The 27,526-nt window shown below is 40.9% G+C and overlaps 1 protein-coding gene across 5 annotated transcripts in view; it reads left to right on the top strand.

The window, feature by feature from the left end:
* Positions 1 to 27,526, top strand: part of SCAF8 (SR-related CTD associated factor 8) — a 386,393-nt gene that overhangs the window by 235,998 nt on the left and 122,869 nt on the right. The window contains exon 22 of one of the 5 annotated variants that reach the window (XM_077289076.1): positions 15,988 to 16,111. The exons of 3 other annotated variants lie outside the window; for them this stretch is intronic. The gene's annotated coding sequence lies outside the window, so the exon portion shown is untranslated. Of the gene's footprint in view, positions 1 to 15,987; positions 16,112 to 27,526 lie in introns of those variants that run through there. One more of the 5 variants, XM_077289077.1, reaches the window with a different exon arrangement.

The raw sequence follows: 27,526 nt of genomic DNA, 5'->3' as shown, positions 1-27,526 counted from the left end.
GTCTGCATCTAAAAAGAAGTGATCACACCTTGGAGAGCTGTTGCACCAAGTGGACTGACATGAATCATGGCTCCAACACTAGAGATGTCAATTGAAACAAAGGAGAGGATTATAAAACTGTTAAAAGAGGGTAAATCATCACGCAATGTAGCAAAAGATGTTCACAGTCAGTTTTGTCTAAAATCTGGACCTAATACAAACAACATGGGAAGGTTGTTAAACGAAAACATACTGGTAGACCAAGGAAGACATCAAAGCATCAAGACCGGAAACTTCAAGCAATATGTCTCCAAAACAAGAAATGCACAACGAAACAAATGAGGAACGAATGGGTGGAAACTGGAGTCAACGTCTGTGACCGAACTGTAAGAAACCGCCTTAAGGAAACGGGATTTACATACAGAAAAGCTAAATGAAAGCCATCATTAACACCTAAAGAGAAAAAAAACAAGGTTACAATGGGCTAAGGAAAAGCAATCGTGGACGATGGATGACTGGATGAAAGTCATATTCAGTGATGAATCACGAATCTGCATTGGGCAAGGTGATGCTGGAACTTTTGTTTGGTGCAGTTCCAATGAGATTTATAAAGATGACTGCCTGAAGAGAACATGCAAATTTCCACAGTCATTGATTATATTGGGGCTGCATGTCAGGTAAAGGCACTGGGGAGATGGCTGTCATTACATCTTCAATAAATGCACAAGTTTATGTTACAGGAAAGAAATATATCTTGGTACCGTGTTAGCCAGTAGATAGAAAAATATTTAGAATTGAGAGTCCTCAGTGGTTGATACCTTTTAATGGCTAACTGAAAAGATGGTAACAAATTGCAAGCTTTCGAGACTACATACGTCTCTTCATCAGGCAAAGACTAAAACAAATTCTGAAGAATCACATATTTATGCACAACATAGTATAGAGAAAAAAAAAAAAAAAAAAAAAAAGGGAGGGGAAAAAAAACCCATGGATAAGCTAGGTGACATGAAGCAGAATTACCATGGGTGATAAACAGTTACGTCCATAAATATTGGGCCAATTCTTAGATAAGGATTGTTTTATTGTCCTGTGATTAGGGTCTCGTTCTGTTGTGATGACCCCACATGGACGTAACTGTTTATATAATGAACTTGCCCCTCAGACCATGTGGGGTCATCACAACAGAACGAGACCCTAATCACAGGACAATAAAACAATCCTTATCTAAGAATTGGCCCAATATTTATGGACGTAACTGTTTATCACCCATGGTAATTCTGCTTCATGTCACCTAGCTTATCCATGGGTTTTTTTTCCCCTCCCTTTTTTTTTTTTTTTTTTTTCTCTATACTATGTTGTGCATAAATATGTGATTCTTCAGAATTTGTTTTAGTCTTTGCCTGATGAAGAGACGTATGTAGTCTCGAAAGCTTGCAATTTGTTACCATCTTTTCAGTTAGCCATTAAAAGGTATCAACCACTGAGGACTCTCAATTCTAAACAAGTTTATGTTGATATTTTGGACACTTTTCTTATCTCATCAATTGAAAGGATGTTTGGGGATGATGAAATCATTTTTCAAGATGATAATGCATCCTGCTATAGAGCAAAAATTGTGAAAACATTCCTTGAAAAAAGACACATAAGGTCAATGTTATGGCCTGTAAATAGTCCAGATCTCAATCCAATTGAAAATCTTTGGTGGAAGTTGAAGAAAAAGGTCCATGACAAGGCTCCAACCTGCAAAGCTGATCTGGCAACAGCAATCAGAGAAAGTTGGAGCCAGATTGAGGAAGAGTACTGTTTGGCACTCATTAAGTCCATGCCTCAGAGACTGCAAGCTGTTATAAAAGCCAGAGGTGGTGCAACAAAATGATTGAAAAGCAATGTCTGACATTAATTTGTTCATTGTCGTAGATTTTTTATTTATTATTAGTTTTGTCAGATTCAACTTATTTCTGTGACCATTGTGGGTTTTTCTGTCATTAAACGAGGGGTACCAACAATTTTGACCACGTGTATATACCATATGAAAAACTATAGGAGGCCATTATATTGTATGGAGCACTATGTGGGGCCATTATACTATATGGGGCCCTTTAAATACTGTGGGGCACTATGTGGGATCATTATACTATATGCAGCACTATGTGGGGCCATTATACTGTATGGAAGGCAATGCAGGGCCCCATTATACTGTATGGAGTACTGTGTTGGGTCTATTATACTGTATAAAGCACACTGTGTGGCCGTTATGCTGTATGGAGCACTATATTGGGCCCATTATGCTGTATTTAGCTTTTTTTGTGGCCATTGTTCTGTAAGGAGGGCTGTGTGAGGATTGCAGTTGGAGAATCATACTGTGATGGATGGATTGAGGGTGGGGGTTGCAGTAGGGTTATCATACCGTGTATGAAGGTTACTTTGCAGGAATTCATTGTGGGGGGTATCTTCCTGTGTTCGGGGCACTTTTGTTAGCATTCAAGGTTTTTATCCTGTAAAAACAAAGGGAACCTGTCACCCCCAAGGGCCTATTAAGGTAAAAGAGCCACCTTCAGCAGCACTAAGGCTGCATTCTGTGAAGGCGGCTCTTATGTTTAGTATCCTTGGAATGCTGAAATAATCACTTTTATAAATTTCGTGCCATACCTGTATTGCGTCAAGGAGGTATGATTTCTCCCTGACTCGAGCACCTCGCAGCCGTCCATCATGCAACCGGGCACCGTCTCCTCTCTCTTGTGCCATCACCGGCGCCTGCGCTCTGCAATTATTTCTCAGGCAAGCGCCGTAAATTGGCAGTAAGGTATCCCCCAAAGCATTGTACCCATAGTTTCCTAGTCATCATCCAATAGTTCCCACTTATAGAGGTGTGGGTATAGGTGGCAGACTCTATACAGAAGGTCTCCACCTAAAATTATTTTTTATTTTTAGAAAAATCGGCTATGGAACTGGCATGGCCTAACTGGTGTCAAACTCATTTTCCTTTCAACTGCATATATTCCCCCTGGCTTTTAGATGTTCTACATCTACAGCCCTTCAAATAGCATTGTAAAGCAGGGTAGCGTTCAGGTGTCACTCTAATGCAGTTTTTATAGTGTAATGCTGATTAGGCAATACACATTTTCATTTTGTTAACACATGAGATACCTGACAGACTACATATTTCTCCACTGACTCACCATATACATGAACTTTCATGTGTTTTCCATGGGGAGCGTCACACCTTTAGAGGCATTTTACCGCCTCTGAGAAAAAAAAAGGTGCCCTATCATTCTTTCTCAGAGGCAAAGTAGAGAGGTTGCCATACACCACAGGTTGTCGCTGTGTTTGGACAGCTCTAATGTATATGGGGGCCTTAAAAAAGTTGTCTTTTCAGAAGATATTGATAATCTATAGGAAAGATAGGACATCAGTATCAAATTAGTGTAAATCCAGAACCTGGCATTACCACCAATCAGCTGTTTCTAAACTCTGGTGGCAGCCAGGTGTAAATAGATTGAATGGAGTTACGCTGTTAAGAGAATAGGAACCAGGGCAACGTATTTTGGTGCCGTAGGCATTTGAAACAGATGGCATCCCCCGATGAAACCAACCACAGCCCCCAAGCAATGGAATTGATCAGAAACTAAGGTAACAGGACCCCTAATGCACCCCTTTTTCCAATGGATCATGTAACAAGCTTTGACAACTACTTCCACTAGATTTGTTACCTTTTTCACCAAAAATTACCAGCAAAGGAAAGATTTGTGCATTTTAAGGCTCAACAGGGAGTGCAATTTCAAAGTTGGATATATGCAAATTGTCTCTTCAGAGAGGAAGAGGACTAGAACTCTAGTGCTAAGTTAGATATATAATCATTCAGTTTTTATGGACCATTTACAAAATACAAAAAACATCCCTGTCATCCTATATTTTAAATGTCAGACCCAAAGATAGTAATGGATACTAATATAGCTTAACTATAATATGGGCTGTTTGGTTTCAATTAAGGTGTCCAGCATTTTGCAGATACCTTAATGGATACTACACAGACCTCATTTTACATAAAGGGATACTTATGATGGTTTTGCGTCCGTCATGTGACAAATACAGTTTGCAACAAAACTCATGGTGGTTCGGGTGCCATATTCCTGTGCGGATAGTTGTTCTGGTGACATTCATGTACTGATGTTGGTTTTGGTATCATATTCCTGTACTGATGGTGATCCTGGTGACTTAATGATTATTGTATTCATCACCAGAACCATCATCAGTACATGAATACGAAACCAAAATCATCATCAGTACATAAATAGAACACCAGAGTCATCAATAGTACATGAATACGGCACTAGAATAGCATCCGTACGTGAATACTTCATTAGAACCACCATCAGTCATAAAATAGTACTAGAACCACCATCAGTATGTAAAGCAGTGGGACCACTATCCGTCCATAAATTCATCACCAAAACCACCATCAGTACAGGAATACATCAGCAGAACCACTATGCATACATGACTACATCACCAAGCTTAGTACAGCAATCAATTTTAATGTCAAGGCAGCCCCATATAGATTTGTATCACATTAACCTACAACTCCCAGTATGTACTTAATAATGGTAAGGAGATGCTGTGAGTTTTTATCAGTTATTATCAGTTTGCGGAACATACAGGAACCACAGTACTGATGGAATGTAGTCAGTAGCAACAAGTAAATACTTACATCCAGATACCTTATAGGTGACATCTTCTCTGATTGGAGTCATCCTCTTTCCATAAAATGGAGCTGCCGATATCAACTTTTAATGATTTTAGATCCAGATGCCACAGAAACATATAACAGCTCGATTGGATATGGATGACCTAATCTCAAAGATATCAATCTCTTCTGATGGGACAACCAAGATTAGGATTTGTTCTGCAGCACTTAGTAGTATACAGTGAGTAAACTTGCAGGTTGCAGCTCCATTCAGTGTGTTTACATCTGGCCATCAGCAGAGTTTAAAATAACTGATCAGTAAGGGTGACTGCTGTCGGACCCCCACCAATCTGATATTGATAACCATCCTAGGGATAGGTCATCAGTCTCTTCTGACCAAACACTACTTTTAAGTTTGTGATTTCCTTAGCATTTTCTGTTTGTGAGGCATTGTGTATTTTTTTGGAATGTAAGCTGCATATAGAATAATCCGAGTAAAGAATTCTAGAATTACTTTTACTGACAATATTCTCACTGTTAATGGGATTGTGCGATGTCGCGTCTGTCTCTCCCAGTTGTCCTGTGACGTTGTCTTGCCAAGTGACCTCTGCAACCAATTAGCAGCCGCTCATAGGCTGTAGCTTTCACATTTCCTTCAAACAGAACTGTAAGGGCCACCACCGGTAGGTTTCTGCATCAGGCTCCTTACTAGGTTGCCATATTCGTGAGATACAGTAACATGCAACAGCATTAACATCCTTTAATGGCACCAGTCCGTAAGGTGTGTACATGTTTAAGTGAGCCTCTGTTAATCACGATTATCTGATAATCAATCTAGGACCAATACTCCTTGAACAGTCAAACTGGACATACCCAAGTCTGTACAGGGTGTCTTGTCGAATAGAAAATTTGAACATTTGATTCCAATGTCTAAAGACAATCTTATCTCAGATGAAATTGGCCCATCGACCACTACCTTTTAAATGTTTTTTTGTAGTGAAGAGGAGTATGTATGGATAAATACCACCTACTGAATTATGATCGTGTTAACAAAAAAAGCATGAAATACCTACCCTTAGTGAATTGGGACAACTTTGCACAGTATTTGTGTATCACATTGCTCAGTTTTGCCAGAAACCAATGTAAAAAGTCTACATATCCCCTTGCACATGCAACGATTTTGTCATGTAAAAAAAAATCATACCAAGAATCATTTCAGCACTTCTTCCACCTTTTAATGTCACATCTAATCTGTACAGATCCGTGAAGAGGCAACTGAAATCAATTTGAGTGGGAAAATGAAAATAACCAAACTAAAATAATGAGATTGCATAACTGTGAACACTCTCTTATAATTGGAGATGTGGTTGTGTTAAGAATTGATAAATCACATTTAAACTCATGTTAGAGAGGACCTTTCACCAAAATTTTCATGTTGATTTGAAGTGATAGTGACTACAGAGCGGGACACAACATTTTTGTTATTTTTTTAATTTTACCTCTCCATTGCAGAGATATTTGCAATCAAAAAATTTGGCACCAAATGAGTTAATTTTTTTAAGTTCAAGCTGGTGCTATCAGATAGTTTTCATTGAGGTTGTGTACTTCTTTTCCCAGAGAAAAACATACTTTCAAAGCGGCTGGGAACCGAGCCGTGATGTAGACTACTCGGACAGGCGGGTCCCTGGTCATTTCTCACCTTCCGCTGCTCTGGATTGACAGTTCTCTAGTTATATGAGCCCTTGGCAGAGACCTGTCAATCCAGCTCAGCAAGCAGGGCAGAGCCGCTTGGGACCCACCTATTTCAATTGTCTATAGCAGGCTCTGTCCCCAGCAGCTTTTAGAGTACCATATATACTCATGTATAAGCCGAGTTTTTCAGCACATTTTTTTGTACTGAAAACGCCCCCTCGGCTTATACACGAGTCATTGTCCAGAAAGCCGGAGGGGGAGCAGCATTAGCGACGCATTGCCACACGTCGCAACCGTCGTGCGACGGTTGCGTCGTGTTGCGTCGGACCATCGCCACCAAAAAACGTTGCATGTAATGTTTTTTGGTGCGTCGTGTCCAGCATTTCCGACTGCGCATGTGCGGCCGGAACTCCACCCCCTCCTCCCTGCACCTCACAATGGGGCAGCGGATGCGTTGAAAAACAGCATCCGCTGCCCCCGTTGTGCGGCGCTTCCACAGTATACGTCGGTGCGCCGCACGTCGCATTGCGACGTGCAGTGCACGACGTTAATGTGAAAGTAGCCTTAGTCAATGTGAAATTGACATTTGTTGTGCACATGCTGCGGAAAAAAAACGCACGGAATCGCAGCTTTTTTTCCCCCAGCATGTCAATTCTATTTGCGGATCTGCAGCGTTTCTGCATCTATTAACTTCCATTGTGTCAGGCCAATCCGCAGGTGTAAAAAAATCTGGATTTGCTGCGGATGTGCCTGCGAGAAACGCTGCAGATCGGGAGGGGGAACAGTGTGTGGGCGGAGACTGTGAGCGGAGAAGATGTGTAGGGCTGTGTGCGGGTGTTTGTGTGTATCTGTGTGTGTCTGCGGGGCTGTGTGTGTGTGTGTGGGGCTGTGTGTATCTGTGCGTGGGTGCTCGGGGATGTGTGTGTGTGCGGGTCTGTGTGTATGCAGGCATCGTCCGATGGGACTACGAGTCCCATCTTGCTATGCCTGCTACAGTGACAGGTACCCGGTTGATGGGACAGCAGTAGTCCCATCATCCAACTACTGTGTTCAAGTGTAAAAAAAAAACAAAAACATACACACATAGACATACAGTACATACAACGTACAGTTCATACTCACCACCCAGCTAATCCCTGAAGCCATCGATCACCTGTAAATAAAATAATAAACCAACAATATACTCCCTGATCCGCAGTAATCCATGTAATAACGAGTGTCCCACGACGATCTCCCGTAGAGAGCTGTCACATCGGCAGATGCGACCGCTGTCCAGGGGCTCCGGCGATACAATGGCGGAAGGTATCCTTCCACACTGTATCTCTCCGCCGCTGTGAGTGCAGAGTTCATACTGTCACTTGTGGAACCGCTGCGTGGGAAAATTCTCACGCAGCAGTGCCGTAAAGTGAGAGGTCATTGAAGCCTCAGTGATAACACTGCAGGAGCCATTGTCTCCTGTCAGTGTGTCACTGGATGCCTATAGAGCGGTCACATCTCCACCCCCATTGCTAAGCCTAGTAAAAAAAAACACACAGAGAAAAGTCCTTTAATTGTAAAAAGCACTCCCCAACTCTTTCACCCATTTAATGCCATTTAAAAGTAAAATAATCCAAAGAGGTCTGCCTTAAATCCATAACAAGGAGGTCCTATGATGATTCCCAACTCTGCTACATCCGAGGCTGTGTTGAGCAATGACATCAATAACGTGACTGCTCAGCACGGCCGCTGGAATACACTGAGAGTAACTTGTGAATCCAGCTGCTGTGACGAGTACTGACGTCAGTAAGATTATTGCAGTCACAGTCGATGGTCTGACCGTCAGTAAGTTCACACGCTGCGAGTGGTAAAGTCAGTAAGGTTACCGCAGTTTATCGGCTGTGAACTGCGATAATCTTAATGACATCAGCGCTCGTCACAGCAGCCGGATTCACACACTACTCTCAGTGTGTTCTGGCAGCCACGCTGAGTGATCACATTACTGATGTCACCGCTAAGCACATCCTCCGGATGGCTCCAACAAAGTAGTAATCTGCACAACGGGGAAGCCCACTTAGTGCACAGGTAATTGCATGAACTGATGCTGCAAGCATATATACAGCAGTAAGTGAGCCGGGGTGCCGCTCCAAAGAAAATAGCCACAATAGATACAAAAATTGAAAGAAACAGATGGCACTTATCGGTTAAAAAAAACCTTTATTCCAATACTTTAAAACATAGGCGTCGGAAGGATGGGAGCAGGAGTGGAACGGACGACAGCCATTTTGCGCTGCAGTGGCGCATCTACTGGTTACTGGTCATCCTCCGGATGTAGCAAATTCGGGGATTGTTGTGGGACCTCCATGTTATGGAGTTACGGTGGATCGCTTTGGATTATTATATTATTTTTTTAATGGTACTATATGGGTGCAAGAGGATCGGGGAGTGCGTTTTACAATTAAAGGACTTTGTTTATTTCTTTTGACTTCTTGGTTAGTAATGGGGGTGTCTTATAGACTCCTCTCCATTACTAACCCCTGAGCTTGATATCAGCAGACATTACACAGCTGACTTCAACCCCAAAACCTTTACCCCATATAACCAACACACCAAGGCTATCGGGACGAACCGAGGCTAAGTGCCAGAATTTGCACATTTAATGCTAGTGTTATTAGTTTGGGAAGGGGCCAATATTCATGGCCCCTTACCAGCCTATTAATATCAGCTCTCAACTGTCTGCTTAGCCATTACTGGCTATTAAAAATAGGGGGACCCCATGCCTTTTTTGGGGGTGTCCCCCCTTTTTAATAACAAGTAAAGGCTAAGCAAACAGCTCTGAGCTGATATAAATAGGCTGGGAAGATCCATGGATAGTGACCCCTTCCCAGAATAATAACACCAGCCCCTCCCCCCAGCTGTCTGCTTTCGCTTAGCTGGTTAGGATCCCACACCATTTTTTTTTTTCAAATTAATTATTTAATAAGTTTACTAAAGCTATACACCCTTTAGTGCCACATGAAAGGCACTAAAAGGATTCTAGCTTATTGTTTGTAGGGGGCTTGTGACATGAAATATCTACAGGATATCTATCCTACCTATCTCTATATAAATGACAGATTACTGTATGTAAAAGCTGATGTTAAAAACGCATTGCATACGCATGTCATACGGATACTAGGTGAAAAAAAAATTGCATTGTAAATCAAGAAAAAGGTGAAGAAAAAGAGTTAAAATCATCCCCTTTTTGCACCATCAAAAATAAAACAATAAAAAATACACATTTTTTGTATCGCTGTGTTTATAAAAGTCTGATCTATCAAAATATAAAATGAATAAATCTTATCGGTAAACGACGCAACAAAAATAAAATAAGATAAAAATGCCAGAATTAAAATCTTTGCCCGCTGCAAAGGAAATTCAAAAGTGCCACTCTTTCCACACACAAAAAAAGCCCTCATACAACTATATTGACTGAAAAATATCAAAGTTATGACTTTTGGAAAATGGGGAGGAAAAAAATGGCCATGGCGTGAAAGGGGAAAAGAGCTGTAAAATGTGTTCTTTTTCAAATATTCAGGTCAGGTTTTGAGAGTTTTTTTCAGGATATGTAGGGTTCCATTTTTTATGACAAACTCATGTTCCTTCTTTTTCTTTGGGGGGCTGACATTGGTGGAACTATAAAAGGTAATAAATGTCTATTTTCCCCATTTTTTATGACCACTAAGAATAACTAAAATACACATCAAAATGTGTTCCTCATTCTGTAACAAATATTTCTATTTATCTGAAACTTTTTTTTTTTTTTTACAGGGGTGGGTTAGCAATAGTAATTTGGATTGTCTGTGGCATTTTTCTTTATTTTTTTACTTGTTATTTTTATTAATTTATTTACCTTTATTTTTTTTACATTGTGCCCCCATATGATCATAGAAGATCTTAGGGAGGCATTTAAATATTGTAATATTTTAATTTTCATCTTATTGGCATCAGCTGTTCTGTTTACTGCATATACAGCACTTCTTTAGCTTCTGTATATACAGCGATTGGGAAGGCAGAACTGGTAATAAACTGTCTGCGCCTTCTCAGTGATGTTTTAGAAAATATTGCAGAGGAGGATGTTTAAGGTCTCCTGGCAGTCTGGAAGCTGTTAATTGTGCGGCAAGTATTTTTAGTCAAAGTGTTACGATCCTCATTAACTAACAAAATGGGCCGCTATGAGCCACACTCTGATCGGTCTTTTCCTGTCTTCAGCAAAATCACTATGGTAACATCATAAAATGTAGATGCCAAAATGGGAGTAGGTATAGCGTACTGAAAAACATTATGTAAATGAGGAACAAACTTGTTCTTTATATTTATTGTACATTTTTATCAGTAGCCTCAGGCCATATTTCCATTATCTGTGCTGATTTAATCTAAAGTAATATTGGCCTCTGGAATCTTGTGTTGATCTTTCCTTAGAGGGAACCTGTCACAGGATTTTGTGAAGTAAACTACAGGCACTGTCATGTTGCTGCTGTTATACTGACTAAAATGACACCTGGGATGAAGAAATCAGTCTTGTGTATTCAGAGTTAGAAGTTTTCAACTAATGATATACCCGTGCTCTGGGGCGGGACTGTAGTCAGAGTCTTATCTTCCTGCTCTAAGCCAGAGAAACCAAGAAAAGACCTGCCCACAGGCCTGCCCCGAAGCACAAACAGTCTCTCTCAATCTGTCTCTATGATGAGTAACATGTTTGTGCTTCGGGGTGGCCTGTGGTCAGGTCTTTCCTTGGTATCTCTGGCTTAGAGCAGGAAGATAAGACTCTGCCTACAGTCCCTCCCCGGAGCACAAACAATCTGTCTCTATGATGAGGAACATATTTGTGCCTTGGGGTGGCCTGTGGTCAGGTCTTTCCTTGGTATTTCTGGCTTAGAGCAGGAAGATAACACTCTGCCTACAGTCACGCTCCACAGCATGGACATCTCATTAACTGAAAACTTCTAGCACTGACTACAGGAGAACCCCAAGACGGATTTCTTCACTCCAGGTATCATTTTAATCAGTATACCAGTGGCAACAAGATAATGTAGCTTACTTAGCAAAATCCTGCTGACAGATGCGCTTTAACCCCTCTACCCCCAAGGGTGGTTTCTATGTTAATGACCGGGCCAATTTTTACACTTCTGACCACTGTCCCTTTATGAGGTTATAACTCTGGAATGCTTCAACAGATCCTGATGATTCTGACATTGTTTTCTCGTGACATATTGTACTTCATGATAGTGGTAAAATTTCTTTGATATTACCTGCATTTATTTGTGAAAAAAAACAGAAATTTGTCAAAAATTTTGAAAATTTCGCAATTTTCCAACTTTGAATTTTTACGCCCTTAAATCACAGAGATATGTCACACAAAGTACTTAATTTGTAACATTTCCCACATGTCTACTTTACATCAGCACAATTTTGGAACCAAACTTTTTTTTGTTAGGGAGTTATAAGGGTTAAAAGTTGACCAGAAATTTCTCATTTTAACAACACCATTTTTTTTATGGACTACATCACATTTGAAGTCACTTTGAGGGGTCTATATGATAGAAAATATCATAATGTGACACCATTCTAAAAACTGCACCCCTGAAGGTGCTCAAAACCACATTCAAGAAGATTATTAACCCTTCAGGTGTTTTATTTTCCCAAGGGTAACAGAAGATATTGGACCCCAAAAGTTGTTGTGCAATTTGTCTTGAGTACGCTGATACCCCATATGTGGGGGTAAACCACTGTTTGGGCGCACGGTAGAGCTCGGAAGGGCAGGAGCGCCATTTGACTTTTCAATGCAAAATTGACTGGAATTGAGATAGGACGCCATGTCGCGTTTGGAGAGCCCCTGATGTCCCTAAACATTGAAACCCCCAACAAGTGACACCATTTTGGAAAGTAGACCCCCTAAGGAACTTATCTAGATGTGTGGTAAGCACTTTGACCCACCAAGTGCTTCACAGAAGTTTATAATGCAGAGCCGTTAAAATAAAAATTCATTTTTTTTTCCACAAAAAATATTTTTTAGCCCCCAGTTTTGTATTTTCCCAAGGGTAACAGGAGAAATTGGACCCCAAAAGTTGTTGCCCAATTTATCCTGAGTACGCTGATATCCCACCGTTTGGGCGCATGGCAGAGCTCGGAAGGGAAGGAGCGCCATTTGGAATGCAGACTTAGATGGATTGGTCTGCAGGCGTCACGTTGCATTTGCAGAGCCCCTGATGTACCTAAACAGTAGAAACCCCCCATAAGTGACCCCATTTTAGAAACTAGACCCCCAAGGAACTTATCTAGATGTGTTGTGAGAACTTTGAACCCCCAAATGTTTCACTACAGTTAATAACGCGGAGCCGCGAAAATAATAAATCTTTTTTTTCCACAACAATTATATTTTTGCCCCCAGTTTTGTATTTTCTCAAGGATAACAGGAGAAATTGGACCCCAAAAGTTGTTGTCCAATGTGTCCTGAGTACGCTGATACCCCTTATGTTGGGGTAAACCCCTGTTTGGGCGCACAGGAGAGCTCAGAAGGGAAGGAGCACTGTTTTACTTTTTTTTTTTTTTACACAGAAATGGCTGGAATTGAGATTGGATGCCATGTCGCGTTTGGAGAGCCCCTGATGTGCCTAAACAGTGGAAACCCCCCAATTCTAACTGAAACCCTAAACCAAACACACCCCTAACCTTAATCCCATCGGTAACCCTAACCACACCCTTAACCCTGACACACCCCTAATCCCAACCGTAAATGTAATCCTAACCCTAACTTTAGCCCCAACCCTAACTGTAGCCCTAACCCTAGCCCCAACCCTAACCCTAGCCCCAACCCTAACTTTAACCCTAGCCCTAACCCTAATGGGAAAATGGAAATAAATACATTTTTTAAATTTTATTATTTTTCCCTAACTAAGGGGGTGATGAAGGGGGGTTTGATTTACTTTTACAGCGGGTTTTTTAGCGGATTTTTATGATGTCACACACTAAAAGACGCTTTTTATTGCAAAAAAATAGTTTTTGCGTCTCCACATTTTGAGAGCTATAATTTTTCCATATTTTGGTCCACAGAGTCATGTTAGGTCTTGTTTTTTGTGGGACGAGTTGACGTTTTTATTGGAACCATTTTCGGGCACGTGACATTTTTTGATCGCTTTTTATTCCGATTTTTGTGAGGCAGAATGACCAAAAACCAGCTATTCATGAATTTCTTTTTTTTTTTTTTTTTTTTGGGGGGGGGGGGGGGTTATACCGTTCCGCTTTCTTTTTATTAAAATTAATAAAGCAGTTTTGTTCTTCGGGTCAGTACGATTACAGCGATACCTCATTTATATCTTTTTTTTTTATGTTTTGGCGCTTTTATGCGATAAAAACTATTTTATATAAAAATTATTATTTTTGCATCGCTTTATTCTGAGGACTATAACTTTTTTATTTTTTCACTGATAACGCTGCATGGCGGCTCGTTTTTTGTGGGAGAAGATGACGTTTTCAGCTCCCTGCGCGATGCTTCCCTATGCCGCCAGAACGCTGCAATCATGTTTGATCGCAGTGTTCCGGGGGTTAATGTGCCAGGGGCGGTCCGTGACCGCTCCTGGCACATAGTGCCGGATGTCAGCTGTGATAGTCAGCTGATACCCGGCCGCGATCGGCCGAGCTCCCCCCGTGAGCGTGGCCGATTGCATATGACGTCGATGGTCAAACGGGCCCACCCCACCTTGGCAAGATAGTACGTCTAATGTCAGAAAGGGGTTAAAGGGAATCTGTCACTAGGTTTTTGCCGCCTAATCTGAGAGTAGTATAATGTACAGCTAGAGACCCTGTTTTCTCTGGTGTGTCAGTTGCTGGGCTTCCTGTTGTAGTTTTTTTTTTTTTATAAAATCACAATTTTATTTGCAGTAATTTATTGCTAGAGGACTAGTAAACTGCTGCTATGTAGGCCTCCATATTCATGAACTGTGAGTAATCCTTCTCTGGTACTTACGAGCAGGTTGCTGGAGTGCTACTAAAGACAACTTAATGGTGGTGTATTTAGATTATATAGGAACAACCTGGTGTCAGGCTCCCTTAAAGGAGTCCAGCACTGCATCCCCTTTAATCTTAGAATCAGTAGGGGATATCCGCGGTTGAATCAGTAATAAAGTGGTGTCATATCTGATGTGGTATATGCACATATATAAATATACCCCCCTTATTTAGGTACTAATAGAATGTACATAACTATATTCAGCACATACATGATTATGATTCTTCATTTTGTCACGTTCTTCTTGAATCCATATAAGCCCCTCAGTACATTCAACCAGAGCAATATTGTGGATTGTAGCATCCAGTGTAGTCCTGATTAGATCAAGCATATCCTTTCCCATACATAATGACTGCATATTGGGTTTGCTGTCATTTAAAATTAAAGATCTTCTCGTATTCTCTAAATATAATAAAAGGTTAGCTAAATGCCAGGCATTGTTCATTATTATTCTATGCCTGGCTCACAAAAAGGGCTAAAATAAAAATAGGAGAATCTCTTGGTAATTATACATGGCAGATCCATAAGGGAATTTTCCTTTCAAAGCCTTGTACTCCGTTTGTCTGTCTGGATAAATGCATGTTTTCCATTGACATGATTATTTACAATGTGATTCTCCAAACCGATCTCCAGTTAAATTGGAAGTAGTAATGTCAAAATGTGTCAGCCTAAACATCAGGTCACCATTATGTTATGGATGAAAATGATATTATATTCTATTTTTATTTTTCAAACTTGGAGAATAGAGAATCTTTTTCAGGGAAGACAATTATGTTCACAGGGTATGAAATGGGCATATTACATGAAACCGCAAAGTGAGAAGAGAAATCCCAAAATGGATTACATAATTCTAGACATATATTATCAGTGTTTGAACATTACAAATTGTATGCAGTTTTTGGATCAGCAGCAAGCCACTAATTGCTACAATCAAAGTGATTTGAACATTTTCACATTCCATGGCCAGATGAAACTCATGTTTTATTGCTTGGGTGGCCATAATCAAGTCACATATAGGGCTCTTTCAGACATTAGTTTCTCTTGCACAAGTTCTACTCCTGTTTTTTTCTAATAGAACTCCTACTAATATAGTTTAAATGCCTCTTCCCATGTCCGTGGCGCTATAGAGTTCTAGTCCTGCTCCTCTCTGAAGAGGCAATTAGCATATTTAATTTCCCAGAGGAGCATGGCACAGCAAATGAGCCTCCTTACATTGGCATGCCAGGGCCGCTATGTCACTCTCCACAAGGAGAATCCTTACATAACCCCTGACACTTGACAATCCCTTTGACTATGCTTACACATGGTAAAGAAGCCGCTCTTCAGAAACCTTTACTTTCCATTGAACCGCCCTCCATGATTGTTCTCCATACGCTGAAATTGTATTTTTTACTCACGGCAGCTGAACCATTTCTCTGCTTCCGATCAGACACTCTTGATTTTTAGATTTTTTTTCCTGATTTCTCTTCCTTTATGTTACCAGTCATGAGAAATCTGAATCACTTGGAGGACAATGTGATTATTTGTATCCAAATATCCTACTAAGCTACAAGAGTCTCATTTGAAGTGAGGATAAAATGCATTCACCTGTTTTAACTTTTGTGACCAGGACTTTGAAGAATCTTTGTGAAACTGTCCCTGTTATTTCATCATACAGGAGGGTCTGACATCTCGGTGGATTCTCATTTAACGCTCCTAAATGTGCCTAATTTCTGGAAATCTCCAAATACCAAAGGATTATTGGTTGTTTTTTTTTTCTTTTTGGAAACTCGTGATTCCTTCAAGATTATGGATTATGTGTAATAAGATGATTAGCCTGTTTTGTCACTTTATAGGATTATTTAAATAGTAACTGTTTTCATCCCCCCATAGAACACTTGTACGTGTAAGTATAAGATACATTGTAATACATCGTATCAGAGAAATGTACTTTTTTCACCTCCATGACTGGTAAAGCATTCTCAATATTCTCATTCCAATGAATACAGACTTTCTCATTACTAGATAGATGACAAATGGTGCTGATAAAGTTCTATGGAGAACTTGCATTACAATATCTGTTTGTTTCTAACACCTCCCTGCTTCTCTCTACATAGAATTGTCATCTCGTAACTCTGTAATTTGAGGATCTGTCTTCCCTCAATACAGATTGTACAGATTCTATTCATAAATTGAGAGTGAAATAACAATCCAAGAGAAGCAGATTTCTCTGATAACATATTACAAAGTTGCTTATTTTCATGTTTACTATTGATTTAAGAAATACAAAATAAAAACGTTTTTTTCTAATTGTATAAACTAAAGAATGTAAACTGACCTATTTGTTATAATCTGTTCATGTACCTATTTATATCCATTCTACTCAGTCTGATACTTTTCTGAAGGTCAAGTGTCCTCTGTAAAACATCTTCCTTCTTCTTGTCTGATAAGAGCACTCTCAGGTCCCATGGGGCAACAGTAGTATCAGATGCACTACCGTAGAGGAAAATTACAATCGATAGCAATGAACACATGGGACTGATAAGAATGGGTCAGAAGTGTTGTCATAGGAACCAGGAGGAATGCATGGGACTGACAGAGATAGCGGGGTGCTGTACTTGACTGTATACAGCAGTCCCATAAACAATGAAAGCATGTGTGGCCATTATCACATTTAAAAGGGATTTGTCTCATCCTCTTTCTGGGATCATAGGGGATTCAACAGTTTGACCTCTAGCAATGAGAAAGTTATCACAAATCCTTGCTAAACTGAGAATAATCCTTTAAGGGTGTGTTCCCAAAATCACCATGTGTTCTTATAATAATGTACACATATTTGTGCCAATAGAACCTATTTTAAATCTGTCCCGCTTTCCACATATCTACTCCTTAAAAATGCCCCTGCATTTACTCTCCAGTTGTCATAACAACTATAGTAGTAGCTACTACTGTGAAGGATGATGTCAGAAAGGGGTACCTGTGTGCTCGTAGCTAAAAATAGTGAAGTACTGCAGGATGGCCTCCATAAACGGTACAGAAAGTAGGCAAATACTGCAGGATGGGTTGTATATAGAAGGGACAGAAAGGGTAAAGATACTGCAGAATGAGCTGTATACTAGGAAATGAGAGGCGAGATATAATGCATTATGGGGCTCTGTAGTAAGGGGCTGAGATTAGTTGAGCTGTTTGTTTCTTGTACTGAGAGTTTACTAATATTAAATGTCAAATGCTGCCCTATTGATGCTCATGGCAAAGGATTATCTTCTGCTTTGCATCAGTTTTGCATTACTAACATGTCAGCAACAGGTGACAACTATGCACTACTGTTGTTGAGGAGTGCAGGAGAATTGAGCTCTGCTAAAACTAGAAAGTGATGTATTTATGAATGTAAATGGCAGAAGATAAAATTGATTGGGCTGGGGACTGTACTGAATCAAAAAGTTCACAGAAGCACTAGGTGAATTTATTTAATACACTTAAATTAGCTAGTTGATAACTCAGAGAAATTCGAAATTCGACTATCTCCATGAGCACACAAGAGGGGGGAGGAATGTGCAGCACTGAGGAGAAGCAAGTAATGCTGGAAAATATAGTTTTAGCAGCTAAGAATAGGACTGTTCATTGTCCTATGTGAAACTGGATGCACCGAAGGGCAGATAGAGATTAAAAAAGTCACAAGAAACTATATGTTGAGCTTAATCTGTATATGAACAATAAGTATGCATTTACTGTGCTTTGATAAAAATAGTGCAATTTTTCGAATAACTCTTTAAATGTATAAATCAAATGCAGTTACTGACAGAACTCCCATTTAGTTGTAGCTGCAAATAGATATAATTTGACACTTAAGATTTGTCAGGTCAGGTAACGCTGCTAAACTGTAGATTAACTTGCTGGTTAATAGAGTTATGAAGGTGCCCGGCTGCTTTATTGATAGTGCACGTTAGTCCTCACTAACCATACTGTCTGCGATGGCTGTAAACATGCCGCTTGACTGTGAGTGATAGCCAGCTCCGTACTGACTGCTATCAGTCAATGTGTCGGGGTGTGTTTACACCCTCTGATCAGAGTATAGTGAGAGAAGACTGAAGCCGCGCCAGCACAACTCAATGACTGAAAGCCGGCAGCTCCAGTGAGAAATAAACTTTATTTTCTGAAGGGAGCTGCACTTCCAGAACAGAGGCCAAGCACCTATTAACGCCATTAACCCTCTGATTAACCCTATAACTGCACGTTAAGGCTACGTTCACATTTGCGTTGTTGGGCGCAGCGTCGGCGACGCAACCAACAACGCATGTACACAACGCAGCGTTTTGCGACTCATGCGTTGTCATAAGATAGTAAAGATCAGAAGTTTCGGCGCAGGGAAAACGCTACAAGTAGCGTCCTATCTTGTGCATCAATATGACGCATGCGTCGTAAAAAGCATTACAACGCATACCGGCGCATGTCCATGCGCCCCCCATGTTAAAGATAGGGGCGCATGACGCATGCGTCGGTATGCGTCGACGACGCTGCGCCCAACAACGCAAATGTGAACGTAGCCTAATAGTGTTATCTGTCCTACAGGTTTCCTTTAATGTATAGAAAATGTATTTGAAGCTCAATGCGTAAAAAGAGCTTTGACTTGTGTATTAAGGAGTTAATGAACCCCTAATTTTGGTTCTCAAAAAAAGAAAAAAAAGAAAGCAAAAGGATGTTTGAGTGCGGACATTCACTTTATATGGTAATCATAATATTAGTACTAATATGGATAGAGAAAGAAATGTGCTCTGCTCAGTCAGCTCGGTCGTTCCTTCCCCTCCTGCACAGGCATATGCACCTGGGTAAAATAGTTTGTTGTGACTAAATATAAGAAATATTCAAAAACTAAAATGTCGTTTAGCAAATTTAATTTCTAAAGAATCTTGTTGCCATTTAACCTGTAAATATTTGCTGTAAGATCGTTGAAATGAATCATGCTTTTATAAGCCTTCAGTGTATGTACGGTAATCCATGTAATGCATTTTCTGTGTATGTACATTACTGAATAAACAGCCTGGTTATATCTTTGTGATCTCATTACTGCTAATATGAATTCTTTGTGTTAGTATGGCTCTTGACATATTACAGTTACACCTATATATATTCTCCATATATATTTAAATATATACGGTATATTACAACTGTCTTTTCTCTTCAATTAAAATGGGTTTTCCTGAACTGGACAGAAAACTTTCGAAAATGTACCTCTGTTATTAACGACTAGCCAGCTCTGGAAATGCAGATCTAGTCTGGTACCAAAGTAGCAGGTATGACTGCCAAGGCTGCTCCTGCAGAGCTCTATCTCCAACTGACACAATGGCCCTGATAATTAAGATATGTATGTATTTTACATTTTAATAATTTGCAACATTTTTGTGCACCTCAGTTGCATAAAAATATTGTGACATCTGGTCTTACTGCACCCGTCTCGGCCAGCTACACTAATATGGACGTAGAATGGGTGCAATGGGGCATGACTACGACCTGCCTGACAAAGTCATGGAAAGTCGTACCATATTAGTGTTATAGCTTACTCCAGACATGTTCTCCAGCCATTACTAGCAGTAGAGAAATGCACCTAATTAGCACATTAGCTGTGTGCAACTCTTAATGAATTAGGCGAATCCTCCTCCAGCAAGCCCCTTCTGAAGACTGACGTGCACAGCGGCAGGCTTAGGCTATGTTCATGTAACATTTTACCCTAACCGTTATATGTTTTGATGGTTCGATTGACTGTAATGTTGGGGTTGGAGCTACTGTGTGCAGCTGACTGTTTTGCTGCCTACCTCAAATAGTCGCATACGACTGAAAATCAGTGACTCCGTCCGCATAATTACAGTCAGTGGCCCCGTCAGCGCATACAACGAAATCCCAGTGTCCAGGGCCTCAGACCTAAGCCCCGTATGAGCCTCTGACCTAAGTGCAAAGCACAATATGAGCCTACACGAATCTGTCCCTATTCTCCATATACTTGGATACATAAACAAATTTACGGTATATTTTTGTTAAGGTCAAATCTTTACAGATTGTGCCAACAACTGCTCTGTCTTTTAAATGTAAGGGTTCTTCAGTCAAAAATGTTGTTAAAAATGCTTATATTGGTAAGATATGAAGCTAGTACACAGATATGGGGCTTTTTAAAGGAGGAAAAAAGCAAACTCATTTATCACTTTTCATCTCTGTTCTGAGTTCCTTGCAACAATCACCATTAATAATCTATATTTGGATGTATTAAATTATCTTTCCTCAACTAGATTTTCTATTATAAGGAGCACTAATTTTAATTAGTTGTTGCCAGGGCTTAAAGGAAATTTATTATTAAATGAATATCACACCCAATACTCATTTCACATCAGTTTACAATTTAGTTTTAACTAATTAAACAAAATGTAGCTTTTCTTTCATTTTAATAATCTACTCCTCAGACTACTATAATTGATAAACTACAAATTGATATATTACAAAAAGCACAATAAAAAGCACAGTAAAATGGTACATAAACATCAATGGCTACACTGTAAATCTATGTTGGACTATCTAATAAACCTTGAAGTATGACTAGAGATACAGCAGGTGAAACTTGCACACGCGGAAAAATTGCCACATACACAAAAGCTGCTACACATGCAAAAGTTGCCTCACACAAAACTTGCACATACTCAAAACGCACCACACATAAAACTCGCCACGCGCAAAACTCACCATGCGCAAAACTTGCTGCACACAACTTGCTACACTGACCTGTCACATGCAACTCGACACACAAAAAGTTGCTACACGCATGTCACCACACAAAACTCATCTCACAAAAGTCGCTACATGCATGTCGCCACACGCAACTCAACACACACAACTTGACACATGAAACTCGCCCTAAAACATACACAAGTCTGGTATTATCCTTCAAAAATAAATACAAATCTGATTAATAAGCAGATAAGCTGCAAGAGCAACAAATGTACCATATAGGAAATACGGCAGCTGTCAGTCACATGACCTGTCTATTATGTGTATGTGTGAGCTAATATATACTGCCAGGGGGGAGGGCTTCCTGTTGGCTGGGGATTTATCAGGCTGACAATTTAGCTTACAAATACTGAAGTAAAAATACTGATCAAATAACGTGTGAACGAGGTCTAATACAGGAGGAGATGACATACTATATACAGGGGAGATGACACACAGATATATACTATGTACAGGAGGAGATGACATACAGGTATATACTATATATAGGAGGAGATGACATACAGGTATATCCTATGTACGGGAGGAGATGACACGAATATACTGTATACAGGAGGAGATGACATACAGGTATATACTAAATACAGGAGGAGATGACTTACAGGTATATACTGTATGCAGGAGGAGATGACATACAGGTATATACTATATAAAAGAGATGACACATAGGTATATAGAGGAGGAGATGACATACAGCAGGTATATACTATATACAGGGGAGATGACATACAGGTATATACTATATATAGGAGGAGATGACATACAGGTATATACTATATACAGGAGGAGATGACATAGGTATATACAATATACAGGAGGAGATGACATACAGGTATATACTATATACAGGGGAGATGACATATAGGTATATACAGGAGATGACATACAGGTGTATACTATATATAAGGGAAATGACAAACGTATATGCTGAGGGGAAAAAGAGGTGTGAGGTGAAAATGAAAAGGTGTGAGTGCAAAATGAGGAGTGAGGGAAAATAGCGGAGTGATCGGAAAATGACAGATGTGAGGTCGAAATGACAAGTGTTAGGGGGGAATGAGAGGAGTGAGGGAAAATGAGAGGTGTGAGGGAGAAAATGAAAGATGTGAGGGGGGAAATGAGAGGCGTGATGGAAAAATAAGAGAAGCAACGCCGGGCTCTTCAGCTAGTACATTTCTAAAGGTGCTATTGACATGAAATTCTCACCAGATGTCGGTAACAACCCATCAATCAACACAGGCAAAGAAATAAAACCATAGATGTCCATAAATTAAGTTGTGTATAATCATGAGAAATGACAAAAGGGAACAAGTATTGAACACATGAAACCAACTGAAATCTATCAGTAATTAGAAAGCAATCCTACCACTTAGTAAAAAATAATATCAGCTGGTTCAACTGATGTCCTAAAGGTGTCTCATTACCAAGTGGTCAAACAAGAAACTTCTCATAATGGGTGGGTAAAACCAGTGAGCTGTATCAAGACCTTACTGTTGCTAAACATTCTGATGGCATTGGCTGCAAAAGAATTTCCAAACTACTGAAGGTTTTAGTGAGCACTGTTGGGGATATAATCCTGAAGTGAAATGAATATCATTTTTGAGCAATACATTTTTATTAAGAATTTTTACCATATTACATTTATAATGCGAGTGAAAATATTAATGCAAAATCTTTGATTAAGGAAGGTACAGTAAAAGAAGACAGGCATATAAGAGAAGGAGACAGGGAAGGAGTAGGGATATCTTTTAGGTTTACGATTACTAGGTTCCACCTGGAGAGTTGGGTGTGGCCAAGCTGTTTAGACGGAATAGAGGCATGGTGAAAGGGCTATGATTAGTGTAGTCTGCCCAGGGAAGCCAAAACTGTTCCAAACCTGTGGACTTTGTCTGTGAGTGAGGCTGTCACTTTTTCATTAATCATGTGCCATGACAGGCATCTTTTGACTTCCGAAAGGTCAAGGTTTTGTTTTTTCCAGGCAAAAGCTATGTTTGTTTAGCCACTAAAAATATCAAAGAGATGATGGTCTGGGAATACTTGAGGATACTAGGGATTTGCTTATTCAGTAGAGCTTCCCATGGATTGTTTTTGAGATTAATTTTGGTAACTGTGAGAATTAGAAATTATACTCTGATCGAGAGTCTACAGACTATGGGGCATAACCACCATATGTGGTACATGTCTACAATATAATTGCAGCCTCTAAATCAATAGGGGAAGTAGCCAGAGATTGCTTGGGCCACTCTGGCTACTTCCTCAGGTAGAATCTAGTCAACACCTTGTTGTTTATTTCAAACATTCAAATGTTTTGAATCCAACCGCTAGAGCAGGTCCAGATTTGGGACCATTTCAGTTCAGTAAGGCTTGTTTCACATTTGCGGACGAGTGCTTTGCGAAGGGCCGCGTAGACCCTCTGTTAAGCCCCGCCCACTGTTGCGCCTCTTCCTTCAGCTCCGACTACATCGGCATGCGTCCTACGTACCCTATCTTTAACATTGGGTACGCAGGCCATGCGGATGCCTCCGCATGCGTCGTTTTGATGCTGCACTGACCGCAACAAAATGCAACATGTTGCGTTCGATGCAGGTTGGTGCATCAAAATGATGCATGCGGAGGCATCTGTATACATCCGCATGGCCTGCGTAACCAATGTTAAAGATAGGGTACGTAGGACGCATGCCGATGTAGGCGGAGCTGAAGGAAGAGGAGCGGCAATGGGAGGGGCTTAACCAGCCTTAGAGTTAGTCCAATGTTCGTTTCTCAAAGGGAAGTATATGTTTAAGGGCATCTGTCACCCACTGGGATGTATATGACCTATTAATATGGGCATAGAGTTAATAGAAATGGTAAACTAGTCCTATCTGTATGCCTCATATTAGTGGTCTTGTTGTTGAGAAATGTTATATTCTTTCTGTATGCTAATGATTTCTTCCAGGCTCCGGGGCGTGCGGTGCCTGGAAGAAACCCCTGCCTCCTGTCTTCATTGTAAAACTACTCTGCTACAATGCACGTCGGTTGTGGCCCCAGAATCCCACGCCTCCATCCTGCACTCCCTCAAAAATTCATACCTCTTCCTCCCTTCTATGGGCACTGCATTCAGGGATCTTCTGCTCCGGCGCTAGCGACTTTCGCTTCAGTGACCCCTGGCATGCACAACGATAAGATGCTCTCCCCAATTCCTCCCTGCATAGTCATCGCTATGTACACATGGTTCCAAGCAGTGACTATGCAGGCAGGAAGTGGGTAAAGCACTTTATCGTTGCGTATGCCTGAGGTCCCAATGACTCACCGGCGCCTGCGCAAAAGATCCCTGGATGCAGAGCCCATAGAAGAGAGGAAGAGGTATGGATTTTTGAGGGAGTACAGGGTGCAGTCGTGGGATTCCTTCGCCATAAGTGACGTGCATGGGAGAGGGGTAGCATTACATTGAAGACGGGAGGCAGAGATTTATTCCATGCTCCGGAGCCTGGGAGAAATCATTACCATAAAGAAAGAATATAACATTTTTCAACAACAAGACCGTTAATATAAGGCATACATGTAGGACTAGTGTAATATTTATATTACCGATATGCCCATATTAATAGGTCATATACATCCCGGGGTGACAAATTCCCTCTAAATTTCTCCTATGCAGAGGGTAGTTTATATGGGAATAGAACAGTGAGATGGTGCCAGATGTGTCAGGGTTCTGATGGCATCTTTGCTCAAATGCCATAAACGTATAAGGTCTGGCTGAGTTCCTTGGTATAGTGTAGATGAAATGTTTGAGTTGTAGGTGATGGAATATTTCTCTAGAAGGGAGGTCAAATTTCTCTTGGAAAGCTGTTAATGGGATAACACCATCAACATTACATAGGTGGTGGAATCTAGTGATCACTGCAGCAACCCAAGAACGAAAAGATAAGATTGACTCATTACCTAGGGAAAACTATGAGATACCTTATAGCGGGCTGAGGGGTAATAAGTAGTGATGAGCTAGTGTACTCGTTGCTCGGGTTTTCCCAAGCACGCTCGGGTGATCTCCAAGTATTTGTTAGTGTTCGGAGATTAAGTTTTCATTGCCCGCAGCTGAATGATTTACAGCTACTAGACAGCTTGATTACATATGAGAGGATTCCCTAGCAACCAGGCAACCCCCACATGTACTCAGCCTGGGTAGTAGCTGTAAATCATTCAGCTGAGGCGATGAAAACTTAATCTCCGAACACTAACAAATACTCGAAGATCACCCGAGCGTGCTCGGGGAAACCCGAGCAATGAGTACACTCGCTCATCACTAGTAATAAGGGTGAAACTAGGTTTGAGGAATATTTCAAGGAGTCCCAGATTTTGAGTGAGTGTATTATAATGAGCTTGGAGATTTTTGTGTGCTGGGCAGAGAGGAGCCATAGCAAGTGTAAGGGGTTTGCTCAGCTGCTTTCAAAAGTAGAGGCAGGAATGCTTGTTAGGTAAGAGTAAGACACCTGCTAGGTTATTATGGGACATCATAAACCATGACAGGGTTTAACCAAATAAACATGGCCTTTCTGGTATAATGGCCAAACAAAAGATAAGTCACAGCAAAGTTTGTATCTCTGAGGGGTTTGCCAGCTCAGTGGACCTTATATCTTCAGCTTTTCCTGGAGCCACGTCTAGAGACTCTCCTCTCCAAAAACAGCAGAGAGAAATAAAAGCAGTGGCTGAACATTTAACTCCCCAGCCACACCCTTGAGGTGGAGATATGGTAAGTAGGCATCCCGCCCATCTCTCACCTAAACATAGTCCCTTATAATGGCTGGTAAACCCCTTCAGCACATAGCATGCTGGAGAGAAACTTATGGGTTTCAGAACACGGAAGAAAGCAATCTTCATGACACATATCTTCCCTCACTAACAGTGCCAGTGATCCTATCACATATCCCCCCTCTGCCCGAGCAACGAGTATACTCGCTCATCACTAATTCTTACCCTTTTTTTCCCTTAACCATCTCAGAGGGGCATGATCTGACACTTGCTTATAGCTATGGTCTAGTAGGTAATACTTTAGTGTTTCCACTGCCAATTTTATGTCTAAGCACTCCTCAGCAATGGCATAATTTTTCTCACAGGCGGAGAGTTGGCTCATACAGGATGGGGTGCTCTTCCCCATTTATTTCCTGTTACAGCATGTCTCCGAACCCGACTTCTGAAGCATCTGTCTGGACCAAAAATTATTTGGTAAAGTCTGGTGCAACCAGATCCGGATGTTTACATAGCTCCTGCTTCAGGTCTTGAAATGCCATCTCTGTGTCAGTTCATTTAACCATCGTCAACTTTGTGCCTTTAAGGAGGTCCGTTAATGGCATGGAAATTATGCTGAAACTTGGGATAAACGACTTGTAATATCCAACAATTCCAAGAAACGCCCTCACGTGCTTCTTGGAAAGTGGTTGCGGCCACTTCTGAATTACCTTGATCTTGTTTAACTGTGGCTTGATTTCACCTCTCCTGATGACGTAGTGTAAGTACTTGGCCTCTTCCTTTCCTATGGCACACTTTTTCGGATTTATGGGGAACCCAGCTTTTCTCAATGCATCCACGATCACATGTACCTTTTGTCATCAAGGTAGGCTGTGGCATACTTCTTATGTGGAGCCAAGATCCAGTCCACAGCCCTCTGGGAGGTAGCTGGGGGCCCCTGCAGTCCAAATGGCATTCTGGTGTACTAGAAACACCCATCAGGCGTTGAGAAGGTGGTCTTCTCCTTGGCACTCTGTGACATGGGGATCTACCAATAGCCCTTTGTCAGGTCGAGGGTTGTAATATACCTCACGAGTCCAAGTCTCTCAATGAGTTTGTCCATGCAGGGAATCAGATACGTATCAAAACTGAATACCTCGTTCAGCCTGTGGTAGTCATTACAAAACCGACACCGTAGAGCTTCGGCACGAGGACAATGGGACTCAACCATCCACTTTTTGACTCTTCTATCACACCGAAACCTAGCATTCTCTTAACCTGATTTTAAATTATCTCCTGGTGTGCTTCAGGAATTCTATAGGGCTTGAGGTTTACCTTTACATGCGGCTCTATTAGCAAGCCATGCTCCACCACCTATGTATGCTTTGGCAACTCCGAGAATAGGTCATGGTTCTGGTGCAGCAGTTCCCAACACTGTTGCTTCTTGGCTATCGTTAGAGTCCCTGCAATTGTGACCTCCTGCACTTTGGCTTTGGGATGGCCTTCCAGGCAAGTAGCTTCAAGTGATTCCTGATCTCGCCATGGCTTGAGCAAGTTCACATGCTGCGAGTGTGAGGATATTTGGATATACCTTGGTCAAGCTGCCTAAAGGACATCGTCAAACCAGGAATTGAAGTCTGTGGGAGATAATTTGCATATTCCTGGTGCATTCTGGGAAGAGTGGAATCGGCGCGAGTGTG

This window comes from Ranitomeya variabilis, chromosome 2 (assembly GCF_051348905.1).
Source record: "Ranitomeya variabilis isolate aRanVar5 chromosome 2, aRanVar5.hap1, whole genome shotgun sequence".
NCBI classification, from domain to species: domain Eukaryota; kingdom Metazoa; phylum Chordata; class Amphibia; order Anura; family Dendrobatidae; genus Ranitomeya; species Ranitomeya variabilis.
The sequence above is the reverse complement of the archived record's forward strand: the minus strand, read 5'-3'. Positions and strand labels throughout refer to the sequence as shown.